The sequence below is a fragment of the Melanerpes formicivorus genome, unplaced genomic scaffold, assembly GCF_026170545.1.
Source record: "Melanerpes formicivorus ecotype bairdi unplaced genomic scaffold, bMelFor1.0.p_v2 SCAF_103, whole genome shotgun sequence".
In the NCBI taxonomy this organism is placed as follows: domain Eukaryota; kingdom Metazoa; phylum Chordata; class Aves; order Piciformes; family Picidae; genus Melanerpes; species Melanerpes formicivorus.
The window spans coordinates 1,771,679-1,794,328 of record NW_027142455.1 but is presented as its reverse complement, the minus strand read 5'-3'; the positions used below and the strand labels follow the sequence as shown (position 1 = coordinate 1,794,328).

General features: G+C 61.9%; 1 protein-coding gene across 1 annotated transcript in view; it reads left to right on the top strand.

The window, feature by feature from the left end:
• The first annotated feature begins 1,385 nt into the window (after window positions 1-1,385).
• The window catches only part of SLC25A22 (solute carrier family 25 member 22), a 91,314-nt gene continuing 70,049 nt past the window's right edge, over window positions 1,386-22,650 (top strand). The window contains exon 1 of the mRNA XM_068166688.1: window positions 1,386-1,550. The gene's annotated coding sequence lies outside the window, so the exon portion shown is untranslated. The remainder of the gene's footprint in view (window positions 1,551-22,650) is intronic.

The window sequence follows — 22,650 nt, the reverse complement described above, 5'->3', positions numbered from 1 at the left end:
GCTGCTGCTGTGGGTGCTGCTGCTGAGGGTGATGCTGCTGAGGGTGCTGCTGCTGTGGGTGCTGCTGCTGAGTGATGCTGCTGAGGGTGATGTTGCTGAGGGTGCTGCTGCTGAGAGTGATGCTGCTGAGGGTGATGTTGCTGAGGGTGCTGCTGCTGAGGGTGCTGCTGCTGAGGGTGATGCTGCTGAGGGTGATGCTGCTGAGGGTGATGCTGCTGAGGGTGATGTTGCTGAGGGAGCTGCTGCTGAGGGTGCTGCTGCTGAGGGTGATGCTGCTGAGGGTGCTGCTGCTGAGGGTGATGCTGCTGAGGGTGATGCTGCTGAGGGAGCTGCTGCTGAGGGTGCTGCTGCTGAGGGTGCTGCTGCTGAGGGTGCTGCTGCTTGGAGGTGCTGCTGCTGAGGGTGCTGCTGCTGAGGGTGCTGCTGCTGAGGGTGCTGCTGCTGAGTGATGCTGCTGAGGGTGATGCTGCTGAGAGTGATTCTGCTGAGGGTGATGCTGCTAAGGGTGATGCTGCTTGGAGGTGCTGCTGCTGAGGGTGATGCTGCTGAGGGTGCTGCTGCTGAGGGTGCTGCTGCTGAGGGTGATGCTGCTGAGGGTGCTGCTGCTGAGGGTGCTGCTGCTTGGAGGTGCTGCTGCTGAGAGTGATGCTGCTGAGGGTGATGCTGCTGAGAGTGATTCTGCTGAGGGTGATGCTGCTAAGGGTGATGCTGCTTGGAGGTGCTGCTGCTGAGGGTGATGCTGCTGAGGGTGCTGCTGCTGAGGGTGCTGCTGCTGAGGGTGATGCTGCTGAGGGTGCTGCTGCTGAGGGTGCTGCTGCTTGGAGGTGCTGCTGCTGAGAGTGATGCTGCTGAGGGAGCTGCTGCTGAGGGTGATGCTGCTTGAAGGTGCTGCTGCTGAGGGTGCTGCTGCTGAGGGTGCTGCAGCTGTGGGTGCTGCTGCTGAGGGTGCTGCTGCTGAGGGTGCTGCAGCTGTGGGTGCTGCTGCTGAAGGCGCTGCTTGAAGGTGCTGCTGCTTGAAGGTGCTGCTGCGATCCAGCCCCGCGATCCAGCCCCGCAGGTCCGGCCGGGCCTCTACTGCGAAGGCAAAGGCAGACTCGTTGCTCTCCCCCTCGCTTCCTCTCCTCCCGCGGTGCCACCCTGCTGCCTGCTCCCCGGGTGGCCGCAAGATGGCTGTCGGCCGGGCCGGGGGGGTGCGCAGCTCGCCGCCGCCGCGGGGGGGGTGGCCGCGGGGGGGGGTGGCGGCCGGCGGGGCGGGCGAGGCTGCGGGAGGCGGCGGCGGCTGCGGGAAGCGGCGGCGGCTGCCGGCGCAGGCCCAGGCCCTCGCGCCCCGGCGCGGCGTTGCCGTGGTGACGCCGCAGCCGCCCCGGCGGGGAGGGCCGGCCGGCGGCGGCGCTTCTCCCGCGGCGGGCGCGGCCAGAGGGGGCAGAGCTGAGCCGCGCCGCGCCGCGCCGGGCAGAGACGGGAGGCAGCCGGAGCTCCGCGCCACACGCCGCACCGGCCCCGGCGGGACCCGCCGCCGCCCCCGCCCCCGCCGCCGCCGCCCCGCTCCGGTAAGTGCGGCCGCCGCGCGCGCGGGCCCGCGGGGCGCCGCGCCGGACCCGCCCCCCCCCCCCCCCTCCCCCGCCGCCGCTCCGCCGGCCCCCGGCGCCCCTGCCCCGGCCTGGCCCCTGCGGCACCGGCCCCTCGCCCCGGGGGTGTGCGGGCCCTGCCCGGCGCCCTGCCCGCTGCTCCCGCCGGCAGCCGGCGGCTCGCCTCGGGGGCTGCCCTGCGCCCCTGCACCCCCGAGCTGCCCTGCACCCCCTGACCCCAGGGGCTGCCCTGCACCCCTTGAACCCACTCACCCCGGAGCTGCCCTGCGCCCCGTGTACCCCTTGTGCACCCTCACCCCGGAGCTGCCCTGTACCCCTGGCATCCCCTCACCCCGGAGCTGCTCTGCACCCCGTAAACTCCCTGAACCGGAGCTGCTCTGCCCCCCTTGAACCCCCTCACCCCGGAGCTCCCTGCCCCCCTTGACCCCCCCTCACGCCGCGGGCCACCCCCGTGTGCCCTGCCTCCCGCCGGGGTTCGTAAGCCCGGCCGCGCCCCCAGCCGCTCCCCTGGCCGCCCGCCGGCTGCTCCTCTCACCCTGGGCAGCGCCGGGCGCCTCGGTCCCTGCTCCCGTCCCGGGGCCGGGGATCCGGGGATCTTCCCGTCCGGCTTTGGGGCGGGGGCTGTAAGGGTTGGAGCCGAGCCGGGGGGGGAGGTGTCCCGGGGCTGCCGGCGCTGGGGGCTGCCGGCGCTGGGGGCTTCCTGTCCCGGTCGTGGCAGGGGAAATCGCGGGTGACACGTGTGTGCCTTCAGCCGTGCCCTTTGCTGACCCGGAGCCGCTGCTTCCCGTGTCGAGAGCGATGGGCACGTTTCTCTGGGGCTTCTCCTCTGCGGGGTGGCTTGTTAGGGTCGTAGCCTCTGGCCGCCCTGGTCGAAGGTCCTGCGTGTAAGCTCCCCCGGAGCGCCTCCCGGGCTCTGCTAAGCCAGATCTGCGCCGCGTTGAGGTGCGTCAAGGTTATTGTGCTCTTCCTCCCGTGGATGGAGAAGGTGGAAGCGTGGATAGGCTGTGGGATTTCCTCAAGGTCACCCTGGGAGTTGGACCCCCCCCCGCCCTGTCCCCGCTGGCTGCATCCTCTGGAGCTGCCAGGCTCCCGCTGGGCGAGGGCAGGGTTGTGGAAAGTGGATTTTCCAGTGCCCCAGGCCTCTCTCCTGCAGGGCTCCTTGGCTTTTCCTTTCCACACCTTGCCAGGCTGTCAGGGTGGCACACTGTCAGCGCAGCATCCCAGCTGTGTTTGTTTGGCCCTGAATATCTTCTGCAGGTGAGATGTTTGCAGCCCCCCCAGAGGGTGTTTCACCGCGGCACCCTCGCCCCCCAGAGCCTCCCTGCCTGTAGGAGCTGTCCTGGCGTGGGGTGGATGCCTCCTTTGGGGCTGTGCCTGCAGGGATTGTGATCAGTGCAAGTCACTGTGGCTTTGCCTCCCAGGAGCTGGCTTCTTGGCAGTGGCAAGTGGAAGGCAATGGAGCTGGAGAGGCACTCGGCTGGTAACGGTGGATCACTGGGGCCTGGGTGGTGGCTGCTCTGTGTTCTGCTTTCCAGGCTGCTATAAATAAAGGTATAGGTGAGGGCTGGTAGGAGGAGTTACTCCAGCCTCAGCACCAGACAATAAACACCAGTGTCTCACAGACTCCCAGCGTGCTGGGCTTTGGAAGGGACCTCTGGAGCTCACCCAGCCCAGCCCCTGCCCCAGCAGTGCACCCCCAGCAGCTTGCCCAGCAGCACAATGCCCAGGGAGGCTTGGAAGGGACCTCTGGAGCTCACCCAGTCCAACCCCCTGCCCCAGCAGGGCACCCCCAGCAGCTTGCCCAGCAGCACAATGCCCAGGGGGGGTTGGAAGGGACCTCTGGAGCTCACCCAGCCCAGCCCCCCTGCCCCAGCAGGGCACCCCCAGCAGCTTGCCCAGCAGCACAATGCCCAGGGGGGGTTGGAAGCTCTCCACACCAGGAGACTCCGCAACCTCTCTGGGCAGCCTGCTCCAGGCCTCCAGCAGCCTCACACCAACAAAGTTTTGCCTCCTTTTCAGAAGGAAGAGGATTTTATGGAGTTCAGGGGGGTGGAACACTGCAGCAGGTTGCCCAGGGAGGTGGTTGGGGTCCCATCCCTGGAGCTATTCCAGGTGAGGCTGGAGAGGGCTCTGGGCAACCTGATTTAGTGGTGGGTGTCCCTGCTGAGTGCAGAGTGGGTTGGACTGGATGAGCTTTGGAGGTCCCTTCCAGCCCAGAGCATTCTGTGATTCTTTAACTGTGGGATTTTGCCCTTGTTTACTGCTCCTGCTGCCTGTCATTCAGACAGGGACAGCTTCTGCCCTGGGGCTGTGCCCTTGGCTCATGTGCTCACCGGGTGCCTGTCGTAGTAAGGAGTGTTCTGCCGGGAGGGTGGTGGTGACTGCTGGCCCACTTGGAACAGGGAGCAGATCTGTGTCGTAAGCTGGAGCCCAGCACTGCTCTGAGGAGAGTCTGCAGCCTTGTTTGATGCCCAGCAATCTTGTTAATGTCTTACTAAGATGCCAGGGCCCTCAGAGATCCTCCTGCCGCTGTCTCCAGCAGAGGTGGTGTGCTGTATCGAGTTACTAGGAGGCAGAAAGGGCTGGCAGCCTGTCAGGGCTCCTTTGCTCCCCTTCTCCTGTGCCAACACTTAAATTAGTGGGCAGGTCAGGGAGAAATATATACCTTCTTGGCCAGGGTGGCAGCAGCATGGGGCATGGATGCAGCCCTTGGTGGCATCATGCAGAGGGTTTGGTCAGAAGAGACTTTGCAGGTCATGCAGTCCAGCCCTTAACCCAGCACCACCAGGTCACCGCTGAACCACGGCCCCTCAGCACCACACTCCACAGCTGTGGGAGCCCCGCAGGGATGATGATTCAGCCACCTCCTTGGGCAGTCTGTCACAGTCTCACAGTCTCATAGAATCACCAAGGGTGGAAGAGACCTCGAGGATCATCGAGTCCAAGCTGTCACCACAAACCTCATGACTAGACCCTGGCACCAAGTGCCACATCCAATCCCCTCTTGAACACCTCCAGGGATGGGGACTCCACCACCTCCCTGGGCAGCACATTCCAATGACCAATGACTCTCTCCAGGAAGAACTTTCTCCTCACCTCCAGCCTAAACCTCCCCTGGTGCAGCTTGAGACTGTTCTGGTGCTGGGTGCCTGGGAGAAGAGACCAACCGCCACCTGGCTCCAAACACCTTTCAGGGAGTTGTAGAGGGCAATGAGGTCTCCCCTGAGCCTCCTCTTCTCCAGGCTAAGCAACCCCAGCTCCCTCAGCCTCTCCTCACAGGGCTGTGCTCCAGACCCCTCCCCAGCTTTCTTGCCCTTCTCTGGACACCTTCCAGCAGCTCAACCTCCTTCCTAACCTGAGGAGCCCAGAACTGGACACAGGACTCAAGGTGTGGCCTAACCAGTGCTGAGCACAGGGCACAATGACCTCCCTGCTCCTGCTGGCCACACTGCTCCTGATGCAGGCCAGGATGCCCTTGGCCTTCTTGCCCCCCTGGGCACACTGCTGGCTCATGTTTAGGCAGCTGTCAATCAGCACCCCCAGATCCCTCTCTGTCTGGCAGCTCTCAGCCACTCTGCCCCCAGCCTGTAGCTCTGGCTTGCTGCCTTGTTCCCTGGCTTGCTGGTGTTGCAGGTCCCTGGGGAGGCCCAGGTGCTGTGGAGAGAAGGGGCTGCGGCGTGGCGGCTGGGGTTTGGTGCGCCCCGAGCCTGGGAGCCGGTGGGGTTTGGGGGCGGTGGAGCGGGGCAGGGCTCTCCGGGGAGCTGTGAGCTTTGTGCCTGCTCTTGTGTAACTGCTGTCGTGCTGGGAGTTGTGAAACAGTAGGAGGGAGTCGTGTTCTGGGGTAGGGCAGCAGGGGGTTGGGTGGGGGGGAAACGTCGTGCTGTGTTTAGCTCATGCCACAGAACCCAGCATGGTGACAGCTGGAAGAGACCTCTGGGGAGCATCTGTAGCAGGGCACCCACAGCAGCTTGCCCAGGGTCACCGTGGCCAGGGGGGGCTGGAAGCTCTCCAGGGAAGGAAACTCCACAGAGGAACACATCCAGGTGGGTCTTGAATGTCTCCAGAGCAGGAGACTCCACAGCCCCTCTGGGCAGCCTGCTCCAGGCCTCCAGCACCCTCACACCAAAGGGGTTTCTCCTCCTCTTCAGAGGGACCCTCCTGGGTTCCACTTTATGCTCACTGCCCCTTGTCCTGTCCCTGGGCATCACTGACAAGAGTCTGCCCCCATCCTCCTGCCCCCCAGCCTTTAGCTCTTGCTGAGCATTGCTCAGATCCCCAGCTGCATCAACTCTGGGTCCAGCATCTCTGCCTGGTGGCCCCAGTTGTGCAGATCCCCTCAGAGCCATGACGGCCATCTAGGGCCTGTGCTGGCTGCAGCATGTGGTGCCCATGCAGGGCTGTGAAGTGCACTCTGCAGTGCCCCTGAATCATCTGCTCTGGCAGTGGTGACTGACAAGCTGCTCCTTCTCCCTCGGCAAGGAGCCCCTGGGTGTGCTGTAGGGCTGCCTGCCCCCCATCTCCAGTCCTCCCAAGGGCTCTTGGGCTGGGGGCTGCTTGTTTTAGAGCTCTTCACATACCTCTGTACCCTCTTGCACTCCACTGTGCAGGTACAGTTCTCTTCACAGCCTCACAGTGTCACAAAGGTTGGAAGAGACCTCAAGGATCATCAAGTCCAAGCTGTCACCACAGACCTCATGACTAGACCATGGCACCAAGTGCCACATCCAATCCCCTCTTGAACACCTCCAGGGATGGGGACTCCACCACCTCCCTGGGCAGCACATTCCAATGACCAATGACTCTCTCCAGGAAGAACTTTCTCCTCACCTCCAGCCTAAACCTCCCCTGGCACAGCTTGAGACTGTGTCCTCTTGTTCTGCTGCTGGGTGCCTGGGAGAAGACCCCAACCCCCACCTGGCTCCAACCTCCCTGCAGGGAGTTGGAGAGAGCAAGAAGGTCTCCCCTGAGCCTCCTCCTCTCCAGGCTAAGCAACCCCAGCTCCCTCAGCCTCTCCTCACAGGGCTGTGCTCCAGACCCCTCCCCAGCTTTCTTGCCCTTCTCTGGACACACTCAAGTCTCTCAATGTCCTTCTTAAACTGAGGAGCCCAGAACTGGACACAGGACTCAAGGTGTGGCCTGAGCACTGCTGAGCACAGGGCACAATGACCTCCCTGCTCCTGTTGGCCACACTGTTCCTGATGCAGGCCAGGATGCCCTTGGCCTTCTTGGCCCCCTGGGCACACTGCTGGCTCATGTTCAGCTGCTGTCAACCACTACCCCCAGGTCCCTCTCTGCCTGGCTGCTCTCAGCCACTCTGCCCCCAGCCTGTAGCTCTGCCTGGGGTTGCTGTGGCCAAAGTGCAGCCCCTGGCACTTGGACTCTTGGAGCATTCCAGCAGCTGTAGGAGGGTGGCATGTCCCTGTGAAATGTTGAGGGGTGAGGAGTTCAGTGGTGTTGAAGGTAGCTGTGGAGGGGCTGGTGTTCCATGGTGCCATCTCATCACCAAGGGCAGCTCCCCAGTGCCTCCTGCAGCCCTCAGGCAGCTGTGTGCTGGCTGCAGCCAGAGCAGGGTGGGCAGCAGGGCAGCAGAGGGGATTCTGCCCCTGGGCTCTGCTCTGCTCAGGCCTCACCTCCAGTCCTGCCTCCAGCTCTGCTGTCCCCAGCAGCAGAAGGACTCAGAGCTACTGGAGAGAGGCCAGAGGAGGCCACAAAGATGCTGCCAGGGCTGGAGCAGCTCTGCTGGGAGCACAGGCTGAGGGAGCTGGGGCTGTGCAGCCTGCAGAGGAGAAGGCTCCAGGGGCACCTCAGAGCTGCTGCCAGGAGCTGAAGGGATCCTGCAGGAAGGCTGCAGAGAGACTTCTGCTGAGGGGGTCTGGAGCCAGGCCAAGGGGGAATGGTTTGGAGCTGAGGCAGAGCAGGGTTAGAGTGGAGCTGAGGAAGAAGTTCTGCAGTGTGAGGCTGGGGAGGCTCTGGCACAGGCTGCCCAGGGAGGCTGTGGCTGCCTCCTGCCTGGGGGTGTTCAGGGCCAGGCTGGATGAGGCCTTGAGCAGCCTGGGCTGGTGGGAAGTGGCAGAGAGGTTGGAGTGGATGATCTCTGTGGTGTCTGAGTCATTTTGTGATCTGCCTGGTTCCACCTTTCTGTTGTCACTTGATCCCTGAGCTCACTTAGGGGCAGGGAGCTGCAGATGTTTTGTGCTGCCAGCTTGCCAGTGCCAGCAAGGTGCTGTGCCCAGGGCACATCTCTCAACAGCCTGCTTCCATCTGCCTGAAATCACACTCTGCTGCCAGAGGGACACAAAAGAGCTTTGAACAAGGGCCCAGGGGGGAGGAAAAGGGGTGGGGAAATGCCAAATATTTGTGTTGGGTTGTTAGGAGATCCTGCACTGGGGATGTGATGTGTGGCCAGTCCAGGGCTGGAATGGTTGGGACAAGGGAGCTTCCTTGTGATCCTGAGTGAGGATGTGGTGCTGTAGGATATCACAGTCTCACAGAATCACCAAGGTTGGAAAGGACCTTGAGGATCACCAAATCCAACCTGGCACCACAGATCTCATGACTAAACCATGGCACCAAGTGCCACATCCAATCCCCTCTGGAACACCTCCAGGGATGGGGACTCCACCACCTCCCTGGGCAGCACATTCCCATGGCCAATCTCTCTGGCTACAATCACCTGGCTCCAACCTCCCTTCAGGGAGTTGGAGAGAGCAAGAAGGTCTCCCCTGAGCCTCCTCTTCTCCAGGCTAAGCAACCCCAGCTCCCTCAGCCTCTCCTCACAGGGCTGTGCTCCAGACCCCTCCCCAGCTTTGTTGCCCTTCTCTGGACACCTTCAAGTCTCTCAATGTCCTTCTTAAACTGAGGAGCCCAGAACTGGACACAGGACTCAAGGTGTGGCCTGAGCAGTGCTGAGCACAGGGCACAATGACCTCCCTGCTCCTGCTGGCCACACTCTTCCTGATGCAGGCCAGGATGCCATTGGCCTTCTTGTCCCCCTGGGCACACTGCTGGCTCATGTTTAGGCAGCTGTCAATCAGCACCCCCAGGTCCCTCTCTGTTAGCAGATAGCAACAGCCTGTGAGAGGATCTTCTGCTGCTGCACAGAGCCACAGAATTATTTGGCTTGGAAGTGACCTCTAAGGTCACTGACTCCGACTTTCAACCCATCCCCACCATGGGCACCAAACCCTGGCCCCAGCTGCCATGGCCACAGGGTTCTCGACCCCTCCAGGCATGGGGACTCCACCACCTCCCTGGGCAGCCTCTGCCAGGCCCTGACCACTCTGACACCAAAGACATTTCTCCTCTTCTCCAACCCAAGCCTCCCCTGGCACAATTCCAGGCCAGTTCCTCTCCTTCTGTCACCTGAGACTAGGGAGCAGAGCCCAACCCCAGCTCCCTGCAGCCTCCTCTCAGGGAGCTGCAGAGAGCAATGAGGTCTCCCTCAGCCTCCTCTGCTCCAGGCTGAACACCCCCAGCTCCCTCAGCTGCTCCTCCCCAGCCCTGCTCTCCAGACCCTTCCCCAGCTCTGTTGCCCTTCTCTGGCCCTGCTCCAGCCCTCAATGTCCTTCTTGGAGTGAGGAGCCCAAAACTGAACTGAGCTGTGCCCAGCCCAGGGGCACCATCCCTGCCCTGCTCCTGCTGCCCACAGCATTGCTGCTGCAGGCCAGGCTGCTGGGGGCTGCCTTTGCCACCTGAGTACACTGCTGGCTCCTGTTCAGCTGCTGTTTCCCCCTTTCCTGGGCCACTTCAGAGCAGACATTTCTCCTTAGCCTGCCCCTTGCCTGGCCTTTCCCAGTTGTTTATTTTTCCCTCTGTTGCTTGCTTGGTTTGGTTTCCCCCAGGCTGAGCTCCACACCCAGCTGCTGCTGTCCCAGCCCTGATCCCCTTGTTCCTTAGCTGCAGTAAGTTGATGCAGCTCTGTCAGAGGCAGCACAGCAAGTCTCCTTTGGTGCAGCTGTGTGGGAGCCCTGGGGCTGCAGGAAGAGCCTGGCCTGTCACAAGTTTGTTAATGCCTTGTTGGGCTTCCAGCTGGACAGGCTGAACCTCCCAGCTGCTTCTGCTCCTGCTCCTCTCTTCCCTTCTGCAGTGCTGTTCCTTCAGCAGCAGCAGGGCAGGCTGGGGAAGGACCTGTCCAGCCTCAGCACACCCTGCCTGCTGCTGCTGCTGCAGCCCCAGCAGGTTGTTATGTCACATCCAGTCACCTCAGTCCTGGGCTGTGTGTTGAGGAGCTGCCTGCTGGCCCTGTCTGCACAGTCAGACCTCCTCAGGGGGAGCCACACACCTGCACCCCCAGTGAGTCAGGAGAGCTGGGATTACAGAACCCCAGGACTGTTTGGCTTGGGAAAGACCTTTGAGACCATCAAGTCCAACCTTCAACCCATTGCCACCATGGCCATTAAACCCTGTTCCCAAGTGCCATGGCCACAGGTTTCATGGCAAGTGACCTGGGGATGCTGCCTGTGCGAGCCAGGAGGCTGTGGTGGTCTTTTCCCCCCTTGGCCACAGCATCCACACTGCTGGTCTTTCATGCTGTGCTTCTCATCAGTGGCCTCCTGGATTCCTCCAGCCTTGCTGGAGCCAGTTGCATTGCCTCTCTGCTGTGGGACAGCAGGATGGGACTGCAGGCACCTGCTCCTCTCCTCGTCTTTACCTTCCTCACAGGAGTGACTGTCCCCTGTGCTGGGCACTGCTGAGGCCTCACCTTCAGCACTGGGCTCAGCTGTGGGCTCCTCACTCCAAAAAGGAGCAGTGGGGGCTAGTGGGAGGTCTCCCTGCCCATGGCAGGGGGGGTTGGAACTAGATGACCTTTCAGGTCCCTTCCAACCCAAAGCCTTCTGTGGTTCATCTCTTCCCAGGTCAGTGCACAGCTGTGGGCACACACAAGTCCTTGTGGCAGCACACAAAGGGTGAGAAGCAGAGCTGCCCCTCTCAAGCAGCAGCCTGACTGCTGTGGGCACTGGTGAAAAACCAATAAACAGCAATAAAACAGGACAGGAGTCCCCCCAGGGAGGCCTGGAAGCTAAGGAGAACAGGCAGATGTTGGAATCCTCTCCCAGGGGCAGCAGTGGATGCCCTGCACTGGGCAGGGTGGAGGCTCAGCCTGGCAGGGGGCTGGGCCAGCTCCTTGCAGCTGCTCCATCCCCCAGACAGGTTGGAGCAGCTGATCTTGGGGTCCCTTCCAAGCTGGCTCTCTGTCTGGGCCCTGATTTAAGGGACTCCAGAGCCCTGGGGAGAGTAGGTGGCACTCTGAGACCTTCCTAAGAAGGAGTGGAGGGTGCTAGCTGGGACAGCAAATCCCTCACACCCCTGCTCCTGCAGCAAAGCCACAGCACCCCAGGAGAGGCAGCTGACAGCACTGCAGTATCACAGGCTCATGAGCAGGCCCACAAAGCCATGACCCCTCCAGTGTCACCTCCTGGAGGAGGGAGCTGGGCTCCACCTGAGGCAGGGGGGCAGAGAGGTGTTGAGCAGCAGCCACCACACAGGCAGCGGTGCAGAGGCTGCAGCTCAGCTGCTCTCTGGAGCCAAGCCTGTATCCCAGTGTCCAGGAGAGCAGGCATGGGGAGCAGACAGAGCAGCAACAGGCCATCTCCCAGCTCCCCAGAGGCTGGGCAGCAGCAGAATCACAGCACCACAGCATGGCAGGGCTTGGAAGGGACCTGCAGAGATCATCCAGGCCAAGCCCCTGCCAGAGCAGGGCACCCAGGGCAGGGCACACAGAACACATCCAGGGGGGGTTGGAAGCTCTCCACATCAGGAGACTCCACAACCTCTCTGGGCAGCCTGCTCCAGGCCTCCAGCACCCTCACACCTAAGAAGTTTCTCTTCACATTGAGGTGGAACCTCCTGGGCTCCAGATTGTGTCCATTGCCTCCTGTCCTGTCCCAAGGCAGCACTGAGCAGAGCCTGGCCCCTTCCTGCCCCTCAGATATTCATGGCCATTGATAACATCTCCTTCTCAGCCTTCTCCAGGCTCTCAGCCCCAGGGCTCTCAGCCTTCCCTCCTCACCCAGCTGCTCCAGGCCCTTCAGCATCCTCACAGCCTCCCCTGGACTCTATACTGTGTCCAGTTCTGGGCTCCTCAGGTCAGGAAGATGTTGAGATGCTGGAAGATGTCCAGAGAAGGGCAACGAAGCTGGGGAGGGGTCTGGAGCACAGCCCTGTGAGGAGAGGCTGAGGGAGCTGGGGTTGCTTAGCCTGGAGAAGAGGAGGCTCAGGGGAGACCTCATTGCCCTCTACAACTCCCTGCAGGGAGGTTGGAGCCAGGTGGGGGTTGGGCTCTTCTCCCAGGCACCCAGCACCAGAACAAGAGGACACAGTCTCCAGCTGTGCCAGGGGAGGTTTAGGCTGGAGGTGAGGAGAAAGTTCTTCCCAGAGAGAGTTGTTGGCCATTGGAATGTGCAGCCCAGGGAGGTGGTGGAGTCCTCATCCCTGGAGGTGTTCCAGAGGGGATTGGATGTGGCACTTGGTGCCATGGTTTAGTCATGAGGTCTGTGGTGCCAGGTTGGACTTGGTGATCTTTGAGGTCTCTTCCAACCTTGGTGATTCTGTGAGACTGTGATATCCTACAGCACCACATCCTCACTCAGGCTCACAAGGAAGCTCCCTTGTCCCAACCATTCCAGCCCTGGACTGGCCACACATCACATCCCCAGTGCAGGATCTCCTAACAACCCAACACAAATATTTGGCATTTCCCCACCCCTTTTCCTCCCCCCTGGGCCCTTGTTCAAAGCTCTTTTGTGTCCCTCTGGCAGCAGAGTGTGATTTCAGGCAGATGGAAGCAGGCTGTTGAGAGATGTGCCCTGGGCACAGCACCTTGCTGGCACTGGCAAGCTGGCAGCACGAAACATCTGCAGCTCCCTGCCCCTAAGTGAGCTCAGGGATCAAGTGACAACAGAAAGGTGGAACCAGGCAGATCACAAAATGACTCAGACACCACAGAGATCATCCACTCCAACCTCCCTGCCACTTCCCACCAGCACAGGCTGCTCAAGGCCTCATCCAGCCTGGTCCTGAACACCTCCAGGCAGGAGGCAGCCACAGCCTCCCTGGGCAGCCTGTGCCAGAGTCTCCCCAGCCTCACACTGCAGAACTTCTTCCTCAGCTCCACTCTAACCCTGCTCTGCCTCAGCTCCAAACCATTCCCCCTTGGCCTGGCTCCAGACCCCCTCAGCAGAAGTCTCTCTGCAGCCTTCCTGCAGGATCCCTTCAGCTCCTGGCAGCAGCTCTGAGGTGCCCCTGGAGCCTTCTCCTCTGCAGGCTGCACAGCCCCAGCTCCCTCAGCCTGTGCTCCCAGCAGAGCTGCTCCAGCCCTGGCAGCATCTCTGTGGCCTCCTCTGGCCTCTCTCCAGCAGCTCTGAGTCCTTCTGCTGCTGGGGACAGCAGAACTGGAAGCAGGATTGGAGGTGAGGTCTGAGCAGAGCAGAGCCCAGGGGCAGAATCCCCTCTGCTGCCCTGCTGCCCACCCTGCTCTGGCTGCAGCCAGCACACAGCTGCCTGAGGGCTGCAGGAGGGCACTGGGGAGCTGCCCATGGTGATGAGATGGCACCATGGAACACCAGCCCCTCCACAGCTACCTTCAACACCACTGAACTCCTCACCCCTCAACATTTCACAGGGCCATGCCACCCTCCTACAGCTGCTGGAATGCTCCAAGAGTCCAAGTGCCAGGGGCTGCACTTTGGCCACAGCAACCCCAGGCAGAGCTACAGGCTGGGGTCAGAGTGGCTGAGAGCAGCCAGGCAGAGAGGGACCTGGGGGTGCTGATTGACAGCAGCTGAACATGAGCCAGCAGTGTGCCCGGGGGCCAAGAAAGCCAAGGGCATCCTGGCCTGCATCAGGAAGAGTGTGGCCAGCAGGAGCAGGGAGGTCATTGTGCCCTGTGCTCAGCACTGCTGAGGCCACACCTTGAGTCCTGTGTCCAGTTCTGGGCTCCTCAGTTCAAGAAGGATATTGAGAGACTTGAAGGTGTCCAGAGGAGGGCAAGAAAGCTGGGGAGGGGTCTGGAGCACAGCCCTGTGAGGAGAGGCTGAGGGAGCTGGGGTTGCTTAGCCTGGAGAAGAGGAGGCTCAGGGGAGACCTTCTTGCTCTCTGCAACTCCCTGAAGGGTGGCTGTAGCCAGGTGGGGGTTGGGCTCTTCTCCCAGGCAGCCAGCACCAGAACAAGAGGACACAGTCTCAAGCTGTGCCAGGGGAGGTTTAGACTCGAGGTGAGGAGAAGGTTCTTCACCAAGCAAGTCATTTGTCATGGGAATGTGCTGCCCAGGGAGGTGGTGGAGTCCCCATCCCTGGAGGTGTTCAAGAGGGGATTGGATGTGGCACTTGGAGCCATGGTCTAGTCATGAGGTCTGTGGTGACAGCTTGGACTTGGTGATCCTCAAGGTCCTTTCCAACCTTGGTGATACTGTGAGACTGGATTGGCTCTGACACAGGGCCCTGGTGCTCCAGGAGCAAGAACCTGCTCCAGAAAGCCTGGGGTGAGCACAGGGCCTTGGAGATGCAAAGAGGCTGAGGAGCTGGGGCTGCTGGGCTTGGAGAATAGAATAGAATAGAATAGAATAGAATAGAATAGAATAGAATAGAATAGAATAGAATAGACCAGACCAGACCAGACCAGACCAGACCAGGTTGGAAGAGACCTTCAAGAAGAGGAGGCTGAGAGGCATCCTAATGCTTACAAATACCTGAGGGCTGGGGCCAGATCCTCAGTGGTCCCCAGGGACAGGTCAAGAGGCACTGAGCATGAACTTGAGCAGGGGAAGTTCCACCTGAACAGGAGAAGTAACTCCTTTAGCTCCAGGATGGCAGAGCCCTTCAGCACGCTGCCCAGAGAGGCTGAGGAGTCTCCTGCTCTGGAGGCTTTCAAGGCTCACCTGGATGTGTTCCTGTGTGCCCTGCCCTGGGTGATGCTGTGCTCTTGACAAGGCTGCAGGCTCCAGCCACAGCTCTCCTGAGCTCCCAAAGCTGCAGGCTCCAGGCACAGCTCTCCTGAGCTCCTCCCAAAGCTGCAGGCTCCAGGCACAGCTCTCCTGAGCTCCCAAAGCTGCAGGCTCCAGGCACAGCTCTCCTGAGCTCCCAAAGCTGCAGGCTCCAGGCACAGCTCTCCTGAGCTCCTCCCAAGGCTGCAGGCTCCAGCCACAGCTCTCCTGAGCTCCCAAAGCTGCAGGCTCCAGGCACAGCTCTCCTGAGCTCCTCCCAAAGCTGCAGGCTCCAGGCACAGCTCTCCTGAGCTCCCAAAGCTGCAGGCTCCAGGCACAGCTCTCCTGAGCTCCCAAGGCTGCAGGCTCCAGCCACAGCTCTCCTGAGCTCCCAAAGCTGCAGGCTCCAGGCACAGCTCTCCTGAGCTCCTCCCAAAGCTGCAGGCTCCAGGCACAGCTCTCCTGAGCTCCCAAAGCTGCAGGCTCCAGGCACAGCTCTCCTGAGCTCCTCCCAAAGCTGCAGGCTCCAGGCACAGCTCTCCTGAGCTCCTCCCAAAGCTGCAGGCTCCAGGCACAGCTCTCCTGAGCTTCTCCCAAAGCTGCAGGCTCCAGGCACAGCTCTCCTGAGCTCCTCCCAAAGCTGCAGGCTCCAGGCACAGCTCTCCTGAGCTCCTCCCAAAGCTGCAGGCTCCAGGCACAGCTCTCCTGAGCTCCCAAAGCTGCAGGCTCCAGGCACAGCTCTCCTGAGCTCCTCCCAAAGCTGCAGGCTCCAGGCACAGCTCTCCTGAGCTCCTCCCAAAGCTGCAGGCTCCAGGCACAGCTCTCCTGAGCTCCTCCCAAAGCTGCAGGCTCCAGGCACAGCTCTCCTGAGCTCCTCCCAAAGCTGCAGGCTCCAGGCACAGCTCTCCTGAGCTCCTCCCAAAGCTGCAGGCTCCAGGCACAGCTCTCCTGAGCTCCTCCCAAAGCTGCAGGCTCCAGGCACAGCTCTCCTGAACTCCCAAAGCTGCAGGCTCCAGGCACAGCTCTCCTGAGCTCCCAAAGCTGCAGGCTCCAGGCACAGCTCTCCTGAGCTCCTCCCAAGGCTGCAGGCTCCAGGCACAGCTCTCCTGAGCTCCTCCCAAGGCTGCAGGCTCCAGGCACAGCTCTCCTGACCTCCCAAAGCTGCAGGCTCCAGGCACAGCTCTCCTGAGCTTCTCCCAAAGCTGCAGGCTCCAGGCACAGCTCTCCTGAGCTCCCAAAGCTGCAGGCTCCAGGCACAGCTCTCCTGAGCTCCTCCCAAAGCTGCAGGCTCCAGGCACAGCTCTCCTGAGCTCCCAAAGCTGCAGGCTCCAGGCACAGCTCTCCTGAGCTCCCAAAGCTGCAGGCTCCAGGCACAGCTCTCCTGAGCTCCTCCCAAGGCTGCAGGCTCCAGGCACAGCTCTCCTGAGCTCCCAAAGCTGCAGGCTCCAGGCACAGCTCTCCTGAGCTCCTCCCAAAGCTGCAGGCTCCAGGCACAGCTCTCCTGAGCTCCCAAAGCTGCAGGCTCCAGGCACAGCTCTCCTGAGCTCCCAAGGCTGCAGGCTCCAGGCACAGCTCTCCTGAGCTCCTCCCAAGGCTGCAGGCTCCAGGCACAGCTCTCCTGACCTCCCAAAGCTGCAGGCTCCAGGCACAGCTCTCCTGAGCTCCTCCCAAGGCTGCAGGCTCCAGGCACAGCCCTCCTGAGCTCCTCCCAAAGCTGCAGGCTCCAGGCACAGCTCTCCTGAGCTCCTCCCAAAGCTGCAGGCTCCAGGCACAGCTCTCCTGAGCTCCTCCCAAGGCTGCAGGCTCCAGGCACAGCTCTCCTGAGCTCCCAAAGCTGCAGGCTCCAGGCACAGCTCTCCTGAGCTCCTCCCAAGGCTGCAGGCTCCAGGCACAGCTCTCCTGAGCTCCTCCCAAGGCTGCAGGCTCCAGGCACAGCTCTCCTGAGCTCCTCCCAAGGCTGCAGGCTCCAGGCACAGCTCTCCTGAGCTCCTCCCAAGGCTGCAGGCTCCAGGCACAGCTCTCCTGAGCTCCCAAAGCTGCAGGCTCCAGGCACAGCTCTCCTGAGCTCCTCCCAAAGCTGCAGGCTCCAGGCACAGCTCTCCTGAGCTCCCAAAGCTGCAGGCTCCAGGCACAGCTCTCCTGAGCTCCCAAAGCTGCAGGCTCCAGGCACAGCTCTCCTGAGCTCCTCCCAAAGCTGCAGGCTCCAGGCACAGCTCTCCTGAGCTCCTCCCAAAGCTGCAGGCTCCAGGCACAGCTCTCCTGAGCTCCCAAAGCTGCAGGCTCCAGGCACAGCTCTCCTGAGCTCCTCCCAAGGCTGCAGGCTCCAGGCACAGCTCTCCTGAGCTCCCAAAGCTGCAGGCTCCAGGCACAGCTCTCCTGAGCTCCCAAAGCTGCAGGCTCCAGGCACAGCTCTCCTGAGCTCCCAAAGCTGCAGGCTCCAGGCACAGCTCTCCTGAGCTCCTCCCAAAGCTGCAGGCTCCAGGCACAGCTCTCCTGAGCTCCTCCCAAAGCTGCAGGCTCCAGGCACAGCTCTCCTGAGCTCCCAAAGCTGCAGGCTCCAGGCACAGCTCTCCTGAGCTCCCAAAGCTGCAGGCTCCAGGCACAGCTCTCCTGAGCTCCTCCCAAAGCTGCAGGCTCCAGGCACAGCTCTCCTGAGCTCCTCCCAAGGCTGCAGGCTCCAGGCACAGCTCTCCTGAGCTCCCAAAGCTGCAGGCTCCAGGCACAGCTCTCCTGAGCTCCCAAAGCTGCAGGCTCCAGGCACAGCTCTCCTGAGCTCCTCCCAAAGCTGCAGGCTCCAGGCACAGCTCTCCTGAGCTCCTCCCAAAGCTGCAGGCTCCAGGCACAGCTCTCCTGAGCTCCTCCCAAAGCTGCAGGCTCCAGGCACAGCTCTCCTGAGCTCCCAAAGCTGCAGGCTCCAGGCACAGCTCTCCTGAGCTCCCAAAGCTGCAGGCTCCAGGCACAGCTCTCCTGAGCTCCCAAAGCTGCAGGCTCCAGGCACAGCTCTCCTGAGCTCCTCCCAAGGCTGCAGGCTCCAGGCACAGCTCTCCTGAGCTCCTCCCAAGGCTGCAGGCTCCAGGCACAGCTCTCCTGAGCTCCTCCCAAAGCTGCAGGCTCCAGGCACAGCTCTCCTGAGCTCCCAAAGCTGCAGGCTCCAGGCACAGCTCTCCTGAGCTCCTCCCAAGGCTGCAGGCTCCAGGCACAGCTCTCCTGAGCTCCTCCCAAGGCTGCAGGCTCCAGGCACAGCTCTCCTGAGCTCCCAAAGCTGCAGGCTCCAGGCACAGCTCTCCTGAGCTCCCAAAGCTGCAGGCTCCAGGCACAGCTCTCCTGAGCTCCTCCCAAGGCTGCAGGCTCCAGGCACAGCTCTCCTGAGCTCCCAAAGCTGCAAGCTCCAGGCACAGCTCTCCTGAGCTCCTCCCAAAGCTGCAGGCTCCAGGCACAGCTCTCCTGAGCTCCTCCCAAAGCTGCAGGCTCCAGGCACAGCTCTCCTGAGCTCCCAAGGCTGCAGGCTCCAGGCACAGCTCTCCTGAGCTCCCAAGGCTGCAGGCTCCAGGCACAGCTCTCCTGAGCTCCTCCCAAAGCTGCAGGCTCCAGGCACAGCTCTCCTGAGCTCCTCCCAAGGCTGCAGGCTCCAGGCACAGCTCTCCTGAGCTCCTCCCAAAGCTGCAGGCTCCAGGCACAGCTCTCTTGAGCTCCCAAGGCTGCAGGCTCCAGGCACAGCTCTCCTGAGCTCCCAAAGCTGCAGGCTCCAGGCACAGCTCTCCTGAGCTCCTCCCAAAGCTGCAGGCTCCAGGCACAGCTCTCCTGAGCTCCTCCCAAGGCTGCAGGCTCCAGGCACAGCTCTCCTGAGCTCCCAAAGCTGCAGGCTCCAGGCACAGCTCTCCTGAGCTCCTCCCAAAGCTGCAGGCTCCAGGCACAGCTCTCCTGACCTCCCAAAGCTGCAGTCTCCAGGCACAGCTCTCCTGAGCTCCTCCCAAAGCTGCAGGCTCCAGGCACAGCTCTCCTGAGCTCCTCCCAAAGCTGCAGGCTCCAGGCACAGCTCTCCTGAGCTCCCAAAGCTGCAGGCTCCAGGCACAGCTCTCCTGAGCTCCTCCCAAAGCTGCAGGCTCCAGGCACAGCTCTCCTGAGCTCCTCCCAAGGCTGCAGGCTCCAGGCACAGCTCTCCTGAGCTCCTCCCAAAGCTGCAGGCTCCAGGCACAGCTCTCCTGAGCTCCCAAAGCTGCAGGCTCCAGGCACAGCTCTCCTGAGCTCCTCCCAAAGCTGCAGGCTCCAGGCACAGCTCTCCTGAGCTCCCAAAGCTGCAGGCTCCAGGCACAGCTCTCCTGAGCTCCTCCCAAAGCTGCAGGCTCCAGGCACAGCTCTCCTGAGCTCCCAAGGCTGCAGGCTCCAGGCACAGCTCTCCTGAGCTCCCAAAGCTGCAGGCTCCAGGCACAGCTCTCCTGAGCTCCTCCCAAAGCTGCAGGCTCCAGGCACAGCTCTCCTGAGCTCCCAAAGCTGCAGGCTCCAGGCACAGCTCTCTTGAGCTCCCAAGGCTGCAGGCTCCAGGCACAGCTCTCTTGAGCTCCCAAGGCTGCAGGCTCCAGGCACAGCTCTCCTGAGCTCCCAAAGCTGCAGGCTCCAGGCACAGCTCTCCTGAGCTCCTCCCAAAGCTGCAGGCTCCAGGCACAGCTCTCCTGAGCTCCTCCCAAGGCTGCAGGCTCCAGGCACAGCTCTCCTGAGCTCCTCCCAAAGCTGCAGGCTCCAGGCACAGCTCTCCTGAGCTCCCAAAGCTGCAGGCTCCAGGCACAGCTCTCCTGAGCTCCCAAAGCTGCAGGCTCCAGGCACAGCTCTCCTGAGCTCCTCCCAAAGCTGCAGGCTCCAGGCACAGCTCTCCTGAGCTCCTCCCAAGGCTGCAGGCTCCAGGCACAGCTCTCCTGAGCTCCCAAAGCTGCAGGCTCCAGGCACAGCTCTCCTGAGCTCCCAAAGCTGCAGGCTCCAGGCACAGCTCTCCTGAGCTCCTCCCAAAGCTGCAGGCTCCAGGCACAGCTCTCCTGAGCTCCTCCCAAAGCTGCAGGCTCCAGGCACAGCTCTCCTGACCTCCCAAAGCTGCAGGCTCCAGGCACAGCTCTCCTGACCTCCTCCCAAAGCTGCAGGCTCCAGGCACAGCTCTCCTGAGCTCCTCCCAAAGCTGCAGGCTCCAGGCACAGCTCTCCTGAGCTCCTCCCAAAGCTGCAGGCTCCAGGCACAGCTCTCCTGAGCTCCCAAAGCTGCAGGCTCCAGGCACAGCTCTCCTGTCCTGCTCCCAGGGCAAAGCCTCTGTGCTGTCTCCCAGCTGCTAGGAAGGAGCCAGGCTTTGCCCTTGCCCTGGGGCAGGCTGGGCTGGTTTGAATTGATGCAATTAGCACATGGCTTGTTAGCTCACCAAGGCACAAAGCCCTGGCCTGTGCTCCCTGCCAGGTTGTTAGTTTAACCACCGTGTCCTGCTCAGCTCCTGGCAACAGTTAATGCTTGGGGGTGACTCAGGGTGGCCCCGGGGGCCGTGTGGCTCTGCTGGGTGCTGAGCAGGGCTGCACAGCCGGCCCTGCCTCTGTCCCCCTGCTGGGGAAGGCTCTGTGCAGAGGCTGAGAGGTGGAAATGTGCAGAGGTGAAGTGCAGCCCGCGGCTGAACTCGGCTCCAGCGGGGTATGGATGAGGGGCTGGCAGGAACTGTGCCTCCCACAGCACAGGATGCTGCAGCTGGCTCCTGGCACAGGCTGGCAAAGGGCAAAGTGCTCCCAAAAGGACAAAATAGCCTCAGCTTGCAGCACAGGAGGCCAAGGGCAGCCTGGGCTGCAGCCAAAGCAGTGTGGCCAGAGCTGGAGAGAGGATCCTGCCCCTCTGCTCTGCTCTGGGGAGACCTCACCTGCAGGGCTGGGGCCAGCTCTGGAGCCCTCAGCACAGGAAGGACCTGGAGCTGATGGAGAGGCTCCAGAGGAGGCCATGAGAATGCTCAGGGGGTTGGAGCAGCTCTGCTGTGGGGCCAGGCTGAGGGAGCTGGGGGTGTTCAGCCTGGAGAGGAGAAGGCTGCAGGCAGACCTCAGAGCAGCCTGCCAGGACCTGGAGGGGCTACAAGAAGGCTGCAGAGAGACTGTGCCCAAAGGCCTGCAGGGACAGGCCCAGGGGCAATGGCTTCAGAGCAGAGCAGAGCAGATGGAGATTGGATGTGAGGAACAAGTTCTGCCCCAGGAGGCTGCTGGAACACTGCAGCAGGCTGCCCAGGGAGGTGGCTGAGGCTCCATCCCTGGAGCTGTTCCAGGGGAGGCTGGAGAGGGCTCTGGGCAGCCTGCTCCAGGGGAGGATGTCCCTGCTGGGGGCAGGGGGGTTGGGCTGGAGGAGCTCTGGAGCTCTCTCCTGGCCTGGAGCACTCTGATTCTGGAGACATTCTATGGTTCCAGGGCTTGTGGCCATCATCAGGGTCCTGGAAGCCTTGAACTGTGTCACATCCATCCTGTGCACTCCATCCTGTCCCTGAGGGAGTGCCACCAGCAGGGCTGAGGGGGTTGGGCTCTTCTCCCAGGCACCCAGCACCAGAACAAGAGGACACAGTCTCAAGCTGTGCCAGGGGAGGTTTAGGCTGGAGGTGAGGAGAAAGTTCTTCCCAGAGAGAGTTGTTAGCCATTGGGATGTGCTGCCCAGGGAGGTGGTGGAGTCCCCATCCCTGGAGGTGTTCCAGAGGGGATTGGATGTGGCACTTGGTGCCATGAGGTCTGTGGTGACAGCTTGGACTTGATGATCTTTGAGGTCTCCTCCAACCTTGGTGATTCTGTGAGACTGTGAAGAGGCAGTGGACACAGACTGCAACCCAGGAGGTTCCACCTCAACCTGAGGAGAAAGTTGTTTGGTGTGAGGCTGCCTCCTGCCTGGAGCAGGCTGCCCAGAGAGGTTGTGGAGTCTCCTTCCCTGGAGACTCTTCCCACACCACCAGGCTGTGTTCCTGTGGCCCTGCCCTGAGTGCCCTGCTCTGGCAGGGGGTTGGGCTGGATGCTCCCCAGAGGTCCCTTCCAGCCCCTAATGTTTTGTGGTGCTGTGATTCCTTGTCTGCCATCTGCCAGCCTCCAGCTCCTCAGTCCTCTTCCTCCAGCTGATGCTGCAGGCCTCTGCAGCTGTAACTTCATCCAAACTGGTGTGCAGAGCAGGTCCAGAGGAAGGTGGGGTTAAAAATAGTCATAATCAGAGCAGAGCAGTGTGTGCCTACATGATCTCTCAAGTGGCACTTGGAAAGGGGCATCTCTGCCCATAAGCACCCACTTGTGTCACCCACAGATGGCCAAGCTGCAGGCCTGCTTCCACCCCCAGCACGATGATGTGTGGCAGTTCTGCTATCTGCTGCTTGCTCAGCTGCCAAACAACCTGCCCAGGCCATGGGCAGCTCCCCACTGCCCCCCTGCAGCCCTCAGGCAGCTGTGTGCTGGGCTGCAGCCAGAGCAGGGTGGGCAGCAGGGCAGCAGAGGGGATTCTGCCCCTGGGCTCTGCTCTGCTCAGACCTCACCTCCAGTCCTGCCTCCAGCTCTGCTGTCCCCAGTAGCAGAAGGACTCAGAGCTGCTGGAGAGAGGCCAGAGGAGGCCACAAAGATGCTGCCAGGGCTGGAGCAGCTCTGCTGGGAGCACAGGCTGAGGGAGCTGGGGCTGTGCAGCCTGCAGAGGAGAAGGCTCCAGGGGCACCTCAGAGCTGCTGCCAGGAGCTGAAGGGATCCTGCAGGAAGGCTGCAGAGAGACTTCTGCTGAGGGGGTCTGGAGCCAGGCCAAGGGGGAATGGTTTGGAGCTGAGGCAGAGCAGGGTTAGAGTGGAGCTGAGGAAGAAGTTCTGCAGTGTGAGGCTGGGGAGACTCTGGCACAGGCTGCCCAGGGAGGCTGTGGCTGCCTCCTGCCTGGAGGGGTTCAGGGCCAGGCTGGATGAGGCCTTGAGCAGCCTGTGCTGGTGGGAGGTGTCCCTGCCCAGGGCAGGGGGGTGGAGCAGATGATCTCAGAGCTCCCTTCCAAGCTGAGCCACTCTGTGGTTCTGAGATGAGGGACTTCAAAATCTGCCTTTCTCCAGAGGCTGCCACATCTCTGTGGGGGATTGTGTCTGCCCTGGGCCTGGCTGTTCTGCAGCTGCTTTTCACAGGGCCCTGTGATGTGGTGCAAGGA